The sequence below is a fragment of the Narcine bancroftii genome, chromosome 3 (genome assembly GCF_036971445.1).
Source record: "Narcine bancroftii isolate sNarBan1 chromosome 3, sNarBan1.hap1, whole genome shotgun sequence".
In the NCBI taxonomy this organism is placed as follows: domain Eukaryota; kingdom Metazoa; phylum Chordata; class Chondrichthyes; order Torpediniformes; family Narcinidae; genus Narcine; species Narcine bancroftii.
Genome location: NC_091471.1, coordinates 104322672 through 104336444, shown reverse-complemented (window position 1 = coordinate 104336444; position 13773 = coordinate 104322672). Strand labels below are relative to the sequence as shown.

Sequence of the window (13773 nt, the reverse complement as noted above, 5' to 3'; positions counted from 1 at the left end):
CAATGCTTCCACTATGACCTCTTTTAATACTGTGAGAGATGAGTAAAACTAATATGAAAATATGAGAGATGAAGAAAGCTAGTATGGATATATGTGTAATGAATAAAGCCAGTATGAATAAGATAAGGATAGATAATAGATAATATAATGTAGGAAGTAAAGTTAAGTCTGAATAAGATAAGGGTCTTCTAGCCTTAGACAGAGTCAGCAAGTTCCGCATATGTAATTAGTAAGCCTTAGAAGAATTAGCAAGTTCTGCATATAAGAGTTAGTAGCCCTGAGGGTTGGGAAGGTGTGAATAAGGACAAAGGCAGGTTTGTGAATAAGGACAATGACATGATGGGACACAGACAGGATACCCCCTGGTCCCCCAAGTTCACAGAAACAGCACATAGGCAGACAGGATTTCCTAATGCCAAACTTATCCAGGAGGCAGAAGAATGTTAGGGGGGGGAGGGTACCTCTACACTGAAATGAACTGTATAAAAGTTGGGTGAGCCCCAGTATGTGTGTGTATTCCCAGGGAAAGGGGAAGCACCCAACTTTGCATTGTTGTATAATAAATGTTCTTTGTTCTCAATTTTTGTCTCGAGAAAATTCTGTGAAGGTACTTCTGTTTCTCACAAATGGGGGCTCGTCCGGGATCCCAGTCCCTCCACTGACAGAGTGCCCGACGACAAGGGTAGGTGCACCCCGGCTGATTCAGCTGGACTCGCGGACGGCGGGTGACTTGTCAGTGGATGAAGCGAGTGATATCCGAGAAGAGGCATTGAGAACAAACGACAGGAGGACGTTAAGGAAACGCGCTAGGAATAGCTACTGGATCCCGGTAAGAGGAATTTTACTTGCCTGTTAGTATGGGAGGTGTGAGTAGCAAGGGAAATAGTCCTAAGGAAGGACGGGACAATCAGATAACTAAGCAAAGTCCGTTAGGATTAATGCTATCTGATTGGGGTACGGGGAAAACCCGTGGGAAGGACAAACAGACCATGGTCAGGTATTGCTGTCTGGAATGGGTTAAAACACCCGATAAAAGGGAATTCGGTATATTGGCCAAAATTCGGATCCGATGAGGACTGAATGTGTCAGGCATTGAACATCTAGCTCTATCAAAATCAAAGAGATAATATTGAGAGCAGAGAATATGCACCCTAGCCTGCTGGCTCAGTGGATCGGTTGATCAACTGGTTTTGAATGAAAAGGAATGTAAGGACAAGAAAGATGAGGAACCTTTTGTCCCTGAAACACAAGGATGGGATGTGTTACATTCCCTTCCTCCACCTTATGTTCCTCCTATGCTGGCTCCTATCTTTTCCCTCTCTCCTATGCTCTACCCTTCTTCACCTTCCCCTCCGCCCCCACAGCTAAAGAAAGGAGAAGAAAGTAGGGGTGGTATGATGACCTGTTCACAAACTACTAGATTACCACCTCAATTGACAAGAGAGGGAGGAGATTTTGATTCAAAACAGTGTGAGACCCTCCGGGAGGGAAGGGCAGAACCCTTTGATTCATTTCCCGGAGAGCAGGAATCTAGACATTATTAAGGAGACGATACCAGAAATTAACTGGATGAGACCTTTACGGGAAGTTCCCATGGGAGGGGGTCTTGGTTTCGTAAATGTGCCCCTGACTAGTACGGAGGTGCGTAATTTTAAGAGAGAATGCCCAATAAACAGAAAGGAAAGGCTAAGATTTTGATGCAGGCAGTCAAGGAAGTCGTGGAGGGACAGCAAGGAAAAGGTAGGGGCTGTGTGCCAGCTCCTGGACATTGGGAGGAGCTCTGGGAGTGGGAGAGTAGAGACCAGAGCAAGGGCAAGGGTAGAGGGGAATTCCGGGGATGACGACCGTTCCCGGGACCTCGTGGTAATCCTGGTAGGAATTGGGAAACAGGAGCATTAGTTTGCTACCATAGTAAAAAGGAGGGACATTTTAAGAGAGAATGCCCAATGCGAGCCAGGAGACGCGATCTTACGCACTGATATGTTGGAATATAGGGGTTAATTAATCATAGAAAATGTGTAGAATATATGCTTATGTACTATTCAGTTTGTATACATGAATCCAGTACTATGTAACAATTTAATATTTACCTCATGGTGAAGGGAAAGAGTAATGTAAGTAAGGGGCAGCCACAGTATGTAGCAAAGTTGGCTGATTACAGTAGGTTTAGAATTGCCTGCTCCCAAAATACAAAAGAGAGAATATGTATGAAACAATTTAGTAGTAGGAATGTTAAGGCAAAAGGAGGTGTTGATTAGCACAAACAAAAAGAATCCTGACAGAGACTGTCAGAAACAAAGAGAATGGAATCAGTAAGAAGGCTAAGTCGGAAGGAGGTGTTGAGTAGAACAGAAGAATATGACCAGATGAGAACAAATTAGAAATATCTGGGGTATGAATTGATTTCTGATCAAAACAACAGGATATTCTGACCTTGAGGATTAAGATGGGAGCTCTACACGCCAGATAATTGCAGAGCAGGAAATTACTTGTGATAAATCTTATGCAAGAAATCTAGCAAAGAAAGCCAACTTTTGTTCTGTATGATAATGAAATCTAGCAAAGGAAGCCAACTTTTGTTCTGTATGATAAGGTTGAGCTAAAGAAACTGTAGAGACTGGACAGCAGAGGTCAGTCTTGGGGAATAGCTCACTGTGCAGGTGACCTATGAACTAACGACTGAACCAGAGCTCTGTTAAGCTTTATTCTTGTGCTGTGTAATAAACTGATTGTTGAACCGAATACCTTCTCCTATCACTTCATTTAACGAACACGCTGGACTCAGACGACACATAGACTAAATTAAGGGTAGGGTAAAGCCAGAGTCCGGCAAATGGAAGCAGATTATGAATAAGGTAGGTCACGGTTCTCAGTCAATACACACCGTGGGGCTGCACAGAGAACCATTGGTAAATTTAAGCATAGAACCCCACAGTGACAAGATGACCTTTTTAGTAGATTCTGGGGCAGCCCGGTCTAGTATTTTACAACCACCCGAGGGTGTTAAGATAGAGGGGACCGTGATGATTTCGGGAGTAGGAGGAAGAGATTTTACGGTCCCTGTATTAAGGGATGTAAGAATACAAATGGGAGAAAAGATAGAAACGGAGGACATTCTACTAGTTCCCCAAGCTGGAGTTTGTTTGTTAGGACGAGATTTACAGGAAGTTGCGTACTCCGGATCGGTTCTGGCGGATTACTCCTACTTGTGATTTGACATCCGTGACAAGTTTTAACAAATTTCTCTGCGTCTTTATCACAACCTGGCCACCATACCTTGGTCCTGAGGTTTTGCTTGGTACCAACAATACCTAGGTGTCCTTCATGCGCTAAGGATACGATCTTCGGTCTCAATCTTTGCGGTATCACCAATCTGCAACCTCTTAATACACACTGTCCGATGCAACAAAGTTCGTCTCTAATGGGAATGTAAGCCTTGTGAGTACACTTGTCCCATTGTCCACTCTGTATGCATTCTCTTACTTCCATGAGTTCTGGATCACGTTCGGATTCTCTCTTGACTTCCTTCGTAGTCACAGCTTTCGGTGTCGACTGAATAGCTACGAAGCGTACAAAGCTCTCTGTTTCTGTTCCCAATTCTGACTTGGATTGTGGACATCCATCCTTCACCAATCTGGACAGCGGATCAGCAATGTTTGCTTTCCCTTAAATGTGGATTACTTTATATTTGTAGGGTTGTAGTCTGAGTACCCATCTCTCTATTCTGGCACATGGTTTGGATCTAGGTGCATAGATCACCTCTAATGGCTTATGATCTGTGATGAGTTCAAATTCAATGCCGTATAAATATGCATGGAACCTCTCACAGGCCCATACAAGTCCAAGTGCTTCTTTCTCTGTCTGAGAGTATCTTCTTTCCACATTTGATAACGATCTGCTGGCATAGGCAATGATTCTTGGTCCTCCATCATGCATCTGGACCAACACGGCTCCTAAACCAACCTGGCTGGCATCCGCTATGACTTTGGTTGATGCCGCAGGATCGTAATATCCAAGAGTTTTTGCATCTGTCAGGCTTTGCTTCAGCGCTGTGAACGCTTTCTTCTGCTCAGATCCAAAATGAAATGGTACACCTTTCCTGGTTAGTTTCCTTAGTGGTTCTGCCACTGTTGCGAAATTAGGAATGAACTTTGCACAAAAATTGACCAATCCCAGGAAACTCCTCACCTCTGTTGCATTCTGAGGTGCACGTGCCTCTGCAATAGCTTTCACCTTGGCCTCTGCAGGGTTTAGTCCTTCCCCTGTAAGTCTGTGTCCCATGAAGTCCATTTCTGACACATCGAACTGGCACTTGTTTCCATTCACGGTAAGGCCTGCCTCCTGTAGTCTAGATAGTACATGCCTCAACCGTTTGTCATGCTCTTCCTTCGTTGGTGCATGGACTATGATGTCGTCAGAAATGTTGGCAACTCCAGGAATGCCTTGAATCATTCGATGGATTTCATACTGGTAGATCTCCAAAGCTGCATTAATTCCAAATGATAGTCTCTTGTAACGATACAATCAACAGTGAGTCACAAATGTAGTTACATCTCGGGAACCTGGATCCAGCTCTAATTGATGATAGCCCCATTTCAGATCAATTTTTGAGAATACCTTGCTGGTAGTTAGTTCTTGAAGTATTTCCTTCACTGTTGGTATAGGGTGTCGTTCTCTAATTATAGCTTCATTGGCCATTCTCATGTCAACACATAGTCTTATGTCACCCTTTGGTTTGGGCACAATCACTACTGGACTGACCCATTGTGTCGAATGTTCCACAGGTTCAATAATGTCTTGTTCGATAAATTCTTTAATTTTGGCTTCGACTTTCCCACGAAGTCCAAACGGAGTTCGGCGCATTGGTTGTGCCTTGAGTTTGACCGTTTCATCTACCGCTAGCTTCAATTGTTGACCTTTCAGCGTTCCTACTCCTTGGAAGACTGCGGGGAATTCTTGCTTCATATCCTCGTATGACTGAATTGAATTGACACAAGCTCCAATATGAAGTATTGCCAGGTCTTGCGCTGTGCTTCTACTCAGCAATGGTTCTCCCCTCTCTTCGATGACCATAAACTCTGCTTCGGTGTACTTATCTCCAGCTTCAACAGTTGCAGTAAAACATCCAATGGTCTGCAATGGCTTGGTTGCTGTGTATGGATACAGTTTCTTGGAACACTTCTTTGAGGTACAGATGATCTTTTTCCTTTTCAACTTCTCCCATAAATGTCGATCAATCACATTACTGTCACTGCCTGAGTCTACAATGACCTGCACTGTCACTCCACCAATGATCACTGGGACCTTCTCATGATGTACTTCATTCAACGTAAATTGGTAACAACTCTGTTCCTCCTGGGTATCATCATCGTCACCATCTATCTGGCGAATGGTATCTTTCTTTCCACGATACTTTCCTTTCCCCCAGGCTTTGCCTTTGGAAGTTGTACTCTTCCTCTTCTGGTCTGCATTGGACTTGCTTTTGCACTTCTTTGCAAAGTGGTCCTTACCTCCACACTTTCTGCAAACTTTGCCTTTGGCCGAGCAATATGGGTCTTTTCCAAAGTGACCTCAGTTTCCACATCTATAACACTCCACGTCCTGTGTCAACGTATATCTTGGCTGATTATGGCGATGTGAGAGCCTCTTAATTTGCTGGCTTGAGTTGTCTTTCAGGGTCATGGTATGAAATTGCCCTTCAACAGCCTCTAATGCAGCAGCAATGGTTAAAGCATTGGTGAGTTCCAACTCATTCCCTCTTTCCTCTTCTGAGTTTATCTGATCTGCAGTGCTGTACGACTTGATCCAATAATTGGTTGTCCAAATCAGCTGGCATGTAATTGCATCCAACAGCTAGCTGGTGTAGTCTCGTCACGTACTGAGCAATTGTCTGGCCATCTTCTTGTCTTGTTCTCCGAAACAAATGGCGTTGAAATGTAGCATTCGGTGTCACTACATAGTGTGCATTTAATGCATCTACTGCTTTCCGGTACTCATCCTTTCTTCCAGTATTCAAAAGTGTCTTAAATGTTTCCCGAACTGAGGGTCCTGCAGTGAAAAGAAGTAACGCCCTTCCCTGCGCTTTTTGTTCAACTGTACCGGTATCTAGAAATAGGCCACGACTGTCGGCATAGGATTCAAATTCTTCCAGCCATGCTTTCCACTTCACACTTACAGTGGTTGCATCACCCGTTGGGTCAAAATGAGCAATTCCACTATGTGTTAGAAAGTCACCGTCTGCCCCAGTCATGAGGAAATATTCCAGCCCCAAAAGTACTGAGTCACAGAGAAAATTCTTATCACCTTGAAGTTGTCTGTAATCCTCTGTAATCTTGTTTAGTCTTTAATTTTCTTCAAGCTTCTTTCATCCTCGTCGCCAATGTCACATTTGTGGCCCGAAATGTGAAGTTAATAAAACATTAAACACAAGTTTTATCAGGAAAACTTCTTAGTGTCTTTATTCTCCCGTTTTCCTTTGTTCTCCTGCTTGTGTTCTTATCTCTCTCTCATACCACGTGACTTCCGGTATATCTCATACATATTCATTATCATGACAGTACTTAAAATAGTTATTCCGGGGCAGCAAAACAAACTATTCTCGGATCCGGAAGAAGCACAAAAATTTGCAGAACAACTACAAAACAGACAGAGAGATGAAGAGATGTAACAAGAACAAAAATGACAACAAACTATATGTATATGTGTATGTAGGTATATATATATATATATATATATGTGTGTGTGTGTGTGTGTGTGTATGTATATATATATATGTGTATATATAAAAAATAGAGTATAGGTAAGAACTAAGAAGGGAAAGAAAGGGAAGAAAGGAAGTAAGGAGGGCATTAAGAGAGTGACCTTTGTTATATATGAAGATTAAAATCTTTTCTGGGGGTGCTGGGTGGGGAAGAATTACAGTCACTGCGAAATCAGTTGACACTTGCGAGCGGATTTGCAAATCCAAATGGAGAGGGGAGATGTGGTTGCCCGACAAGGGACAAAGGGCAACTCAGAAAGAGGAGGGACTATTGGGGTTAAAGGAATTTTTGATATGAGAATAGTGGAAATATTTTATGTTTTAGAAATGTTGTCTTATAATGTGTTCAAAAAGAAGGTGGTGATGTGGAAACGGAAAGGAAAGATAAACAAAGAATGAAATGGCTATGTTGAACTATATGACTTTAAATATTAATGGAATACATAACCAAATCAAAAGGAAGAAACTGTTAAATTTACTGAAAAAAGAAAAAATTGATATAGCATTCGTACAAGAAACACATCTAACTGAAGTGGAACACAAGAAATTAAAGAGAGATTGGATAGGACATGTAACAGCAGCATCATATAATTCAAAACCCAGAGGAGTAGCTATATTAATCAATAAAAATGTACCAATCAAAATAGAAGAGGAAATAATAGATCCAGCAGGGAGATATGTAATGATAAAATGTCAGATATATTCAGAATTTTGGAATTTACTCAATGTATATTCACCTAATGAAGAAGATCAAAAATTTATGCAAGATATCTTTTTGAAGATAGCAGATACGCAAGGAAACATACAAATAGGAGGGGATTTTAACCTTAATTTGGACTCAAACATGGATAAAACTGGAAAAAAACTAACAGAAAGATCAAAGTAACCAAATTTATAATTAAATCGATGCAAGAAATGCAACTTTTGGATATATGGAGGAAACAACACCCAAAGGAAAAGGAATATTCATACTATTTGGGTAGACATAAAACATATTCAAGGATAGACCTATTCCTGTTATCAGCCCACATTCAAGGGAGTGTTAGGAAAACAGAATATAAAGCTAGACTATTATCGGACCACTCACCCCTGTTATTGGCAATAGAGCTAGAGGACATCCCACCAAGAATGTATAGATGGAGATCAAACTCCATGCTACTTAAAAGACAGGATTTTAGAGAATTAATTGAACAACAAATTAAAATGTACTTTGAAATAAATACGGAATCAGTGAAAGATAAGTTTATACTATGGGACACAATGAAAGCGTTCATCAGAGGGCAAATAATAAGTTATGTAACTAAGATGAAGAAGGACTACAATTGGGAAACAGAACAGTTGGAAAGGGAAATAACAAATATAGAAAAAGAATTAGCAATAAAGGAAGATACAACTAAAAGAAGAGAACTGGCAGTTAAAAAAATAAAATATGAAACACTACAAACATATAAGGTGGAGAAGAACATAATGAAGACAAAACAGAAATATTATGAACTAGGAGAAAAAACGCACAAAATTCTAGCGTGGCAGCTTAAGACAGAACAAACTAAAAGAATGGTATTGGCATTAAGGGAAAAGGACAAACAAATTACATATAATCCAATGGAGATCAATGAAAACTTCAGGGAATTCTACGAGCAATTATATCAAACTGAAAATGAAAGGAAAGAAGACAAAATAGATGAATTTCTAACTAAAATTGAACTACCGAAATTACAAACAGAGGAGCAAAATAAATTAATAAAACCATTTGAAATAGAAGAATTACAGGAGATATTAAAAAAACTACCGAACAATAAAACACCAGGATTCCCAATAGAATTCTATAAAACATTTAAAGACTTATTAATTCCTCCCCTTCTGGAAGTAATCAACCAGATTGATAAAACACAAAGCATACCAGATTCATGCAAAACAGCAATAATTACAGTAATACCAAAGATAGGGAAAGATCCACTTCCACCAGCATCATATAGACCAATATCTTTACTTAACACAGATTATAAAATAATAGCTAAACTATTAGCAAACAGATTGGCCGACTATGTACCAAAAATAGTAAATCTAGACCAAACTGGATTTATTAAAAAAAGACGAACAACAGATAATATCCGTAAATTTATTAACTTAATTCATGCAGTAAAACTCCAACAGTAGCAGTTGCTTTAGACGCAGAGAAGGCCTTTGACAGAGTAGAATGGAATTATTTATTCAAAGTACTACAAAAATTCAGCCTACCAGAGAAATATATTAATTGGATTAAAGCATTATATAAGGGGCCATTGGCGAAAGTGACAGTAAATGGATATATATCAGAACTATTTAACTTAAGCAGATCAACAAGGCAGGGATGTCCACTATTTCCCTCACTGTTCACGTTAGCTATAGAACCACTAGCAGAACTGATAAGAACAGAAAATAAAATAAAAGGGATAAAAATAAAAGAGAAGGAATATAAAATCAGTCTATTTGCAGATGACGTTATAATATACTTAACAGAACCAGAAATATCAATTAAAGAATTACATAGGAAATTGAAGGAATATGGAAAAGTATCAGGGTACAAGATCAACGCAAATAAAAGTGAAGCAATGCCAATGAATAATGCGGATTTCACAAAGTTTAAGAAAGAATCGCCATTTAGATGGCAAACAAACAATGCGATACCTAGGTATACAACTAAATAAAAACCTTGGCCATCTATATAAACTCAGTTACCATCCATTAATGAAAATATTACAAGATGACTTAGAGCATTGGAAAGACTTACCACTAACACTGATAGGAAGGATAAACTGTATTAAAATGAATATTTTCCCAAGGATACAATACCTATTTCAGTCATTACCAATACACCTAACAGAGAAATTCTTCAAGGAGTTAAAGAAAATAATAAGGAAATTCTTATGGAAAGGGGGGAAACTGAGGATAGCACTAGATAAATTAACAGAATGGTACAAACAAGGAGGCTTACAACTACCAAACTTTAAGAATTATTATAGAGCCGCACAATTAAGATACCTATCAGATTTTTATCAAACAAGGGAAAAACCAGATTGGACCAGATTAGAACTAGATAAAATAGGGGGAAGATACCTGAACATATACTATATAAATGGGATGAAAAATTAGTGCAACGTAGGAATTCACTGGTATTGCATCATCTGCTCAACATTTGGAAGAAGATTCACGTAGAAAGGAATAAAACAAATTACCAACTACCAAAACTAATATTGATGCAAAATCAGTTAATCCCTTTCACAATAGATAACCTTTCCTTTAGAGAATGGGAGAGAAAAGGGATCAAAAGAATAGAAAATTGTTTTTCGGGAAATAAATTATTACCCTTTGAACAAATGAAGGATAAATATAATATAACTCATGATGCAATGTTTGCATACTACCAACTGAAAGCCTACTTGAAGGACAAATTGGGAAACAGTCTGAGGTTACCAGAAGGAAGCAATTTTGAATATGTGATTACAGACATAATGATAATTAAAAAGTTTGTAACAAACATGTATATCAAACTGCAAGAAAAGGAGAACGAGGAAACAAGCGGTAAACCTAAACAAAAATGAGAACAAGATCTAAACATAAAGATAAAGAATGAAACATGGGAGAAGCTATGCTCCGGAACTATGAGAAATACAATAAACACGAGGTTACGCATGATACAATATAACTGGATACACAGGCTATACATCACACCTCAAAAGTTAAATAAATGGGACCCAACAGTATCAGACAGATGTTTTCGCTGTAAAAAGGAAACGGGAACAACAATTCATGCAATTTGGACATGTGAGAACGTGGAAAAATTTTGGGAAGATCTAAACCAGATATTAAATAAAATCACAAAAAGCAATATACCAAAAAACCCAGAGATCTTCCTCCTAAGTAATATAAGAAACAAAGAATTTGGACTCGATTTGGATGGAGCACAAAAAAGATTTGTTATGATAGCCCTAGCTATAGCAAAAAAATGTATTATGTCAATCTGAAAATTAGAAGATAACTTGAGAATACAACAATGGTATATAGAAATGAATAAATGTATTCCATTAGAAAAAATAACATATAATTTAAGAAATAACATTACAATATTCGAACAAATATGGGAGCCATACATGAAATACAATAGAGAAATCCTACCATGGACCTCCACCACCTAAAATGACAGAAGGAGAAGATAACGAAAAGAACTGACTCAGTAAAATTTCTTGTTTATTTTTATTAAGTGACAACATTGTTTAATGGGTTTAATGTATCTTATAGATTGAACTTTAAATAAATGGGGAAGGAATGAGGGAGGGAGGGAAGGGAGGGGGGAAAAAGGGGGAGAAAATGACACTATATATTTAAGAAGAAAAATGTCTGTATGTATCTTGGTCAATATGGTTTATAGTGTGAAAAATAAAAAAAATTAAAAAAAAGAATAGGGGCAGCAGAGGTGACAATTATTTACCTTTAGAATGCAGACAGGGCGCAGGTATATAGTCATAGTGGGGTACCTTATTTAGTATGGGTTAATATCGGATCCCAACATGGACCAGGGGAACAGAATGGCCTTAGGGGAGTAGACTTGGTTTATATTCCGGCCTCTACAGATATTAAAAAGAGGAGTTTTAAAGAGATAGCACAAAGAAGATGGTGGGACAGACAGAATGTTAGTCAGGATTGTACATGTAGCAGAGATAGAGTGAATACATATGCTAATGTTCACAGACAGGCTGCAACTCACAGGTTCAGTGATACTTATGGTAATGTTCGCAGACAAGCTGCAACTCACAGGTTAAGTGACAAGAAACACCCCTCCCCAACTTAGTCTCCTGTAAATCATCCTTTGGGTCACACAGACATTCGGAATGTTAAGAACCACCACTGTAAGGGGAGTTCCAGTTGTAAACGACGTAAGCTGCTCCAGAACACCACACAGCTGCTTGGCATTTAAATCGTTTAATCAGACTCCAGCCTTGGAGATCATCACCGAACAGACAGTGATGGCCCTGAATTTATGGGCTGAAGAAAGACAACAGATACAAGCCACAGTTCAACAAAACCGCCTGGCTCTCGATTACTCGTTGGCTGCTGAAGGCAGCGTTTGTGAAAGACTGGTTAATGATAATGCTCACAACGGTCAGGCGGTTAAAGACACTTTTTCAAGAGTTCGAAAATATTCCCATGCCCAGGTTCAGACTTGGCAACCTTGGTCCAGTGTGGGATGGACTAGACTTTTTATTGGTAACTGGAGTCTGATACCCACAGCCCTTATAGCAGCTGGACTCGCTATTCTGGCCATTATGGTGCTCCCCTGCCTAAAGACTTGTGTGCAGTATTTAATTCAACGGACCCCTCATCAGAACACAATAACCCAAAGGATGTATGTTTCCCAAATTCTGTCTGATGATGCTGAGACTGCAGTTCGTTCACTGACCCACTGGGAAAAAGACCAAGTTTACAAGTAATACTTTCCAGTTGAGAATTCACGAAGCATAGCTAAAAGAAAAGTGAGGATTGTGAGAGATGAGTAAAACTAATATGAAAATATGAAAGATGAAGAAAGCTAGTATGGATATATATGCAATGAATAAAGCCAGTATGAGTAAGATAAGGATAGATAATAGAATGTAGGAAGTAGAGTTAGTCTGAAATAAGGGTCTTCTAGCCTTTTAGACAGAATTAGCAAGTTCTGCATATAAGAAGTTAGTAAGCCCTGAGGGCTGGGAAGGTGTGAATAAGGACAAAGGCAGGTTTGTGAATAAGGACAAATAAGGACAATGACATGATGGGACACCAACAGGATTGCCTAATGCCAAACTCATCCAGGAGGCAGAAGAACAGAAGAATGTAAGGGGGAGGGTACTTCTATACTGAAATAAACTGTATAAAAGTTGGGTGAGCCCCAGTGTATGTGTGTATTCCCAGGGTAAGGGGAAGCACCCAACTTTGGATTGTTGTATAATAAATGTTCTTTGTTCTCAATTTTTGTCTCGAGCAATTTCTGTGAAGGTACTTCTGTTTCTCACAATACTTTAGAATGAAGATCATGAAGTCCTGATAATGTATCGTCTTTTATAAGCCTGAGAGGCTGCAGCAAGCAAGAATTTCAGGGGATCTAAACATTGTACTTATGATAATGAGAATAAATTCTTATCACCATCCTTCTGTCCTACAATTTCTCCAGCATATTTTTTAATATTACGTATTTTTTTATTTCACATTATGTGGCCTCCTCTACATTGGAAAAATCAAATACAGATTGGATGATCACTTTGCAGATCACCTGTTGTGGTGTGACCTGTCCCTTTAATTCTCTTTGACCTATTGGTCTGTGGCCTCCTGTCTTCTTCTTTGGCTTGGCTTCGCGGACGAAGATTTATGGAGGGAGTAAAAAGTCCACGTCAGCTGCAGGCTCGTTTGTGGCTGACAAGTCCGATGCGGGACAGGCAGACACGATTGCAGCGGTTGCAGGGGAAAATTGGTTGGTTGGGGTTGGGTGTTGGGTTTTTCCTCCTTTGCCTTTTGTCAGTGAGGTGGGCTCTGCGGTCTTCTTCAAAGGAGGTTGCTGCCCGCCAAACTGTGAGGCGCCAAGATGCACGGTTTGAGGCGTTATCAGCCCACTGGCGGTGGTCAATGTGGCAGGCACCAAGAGATTTCTTTAGGCAGTCCTTGTACCTTTTCTTTGGTGCACCTCTGTCACGGTGGCCAGTGGAGAGCTCGCCATATAACACGATCTTGGGAAGGCGATGGTCCTCCATTCTGGAGACGTGACCCATCCAGCGCAGCTGGATCTTCAGCAGCGTGGACTCGATGCTGTCGACCTCTGCCATCTTGAGTACTTCGACGTTAGGGATGTAAGCGCTCCAATGGATGTTGAGGATGGAGCGGAGACAACGCTGGTGGAAGCGTTCTAGGAGCCGTAGGTGGTGCCGGTAGAGGACCCATGATTCGGAGCCGAACAGGAGTGTGGGTATGACAACGGCTCTGTATACGCTTATCTTTGTGAGGTT

The 13773-nt window shown here is 40.0% G+C and overlaps 1 protein-coding gene across 2 annotated transcripts in view; it reads right to left on the bottom strand.

Moving 5' to 3' along the window:
* LOC138757435 (tyrosine-protein kinase Tec-like) overlaps positions 1-13773 on the bottom strand; it is a 63882-nt gene that overhangs the window by 31700 nt on the left and 18409 nt on the right. The gene's annotated exons all lie outside the window — the stretch shown is intronic.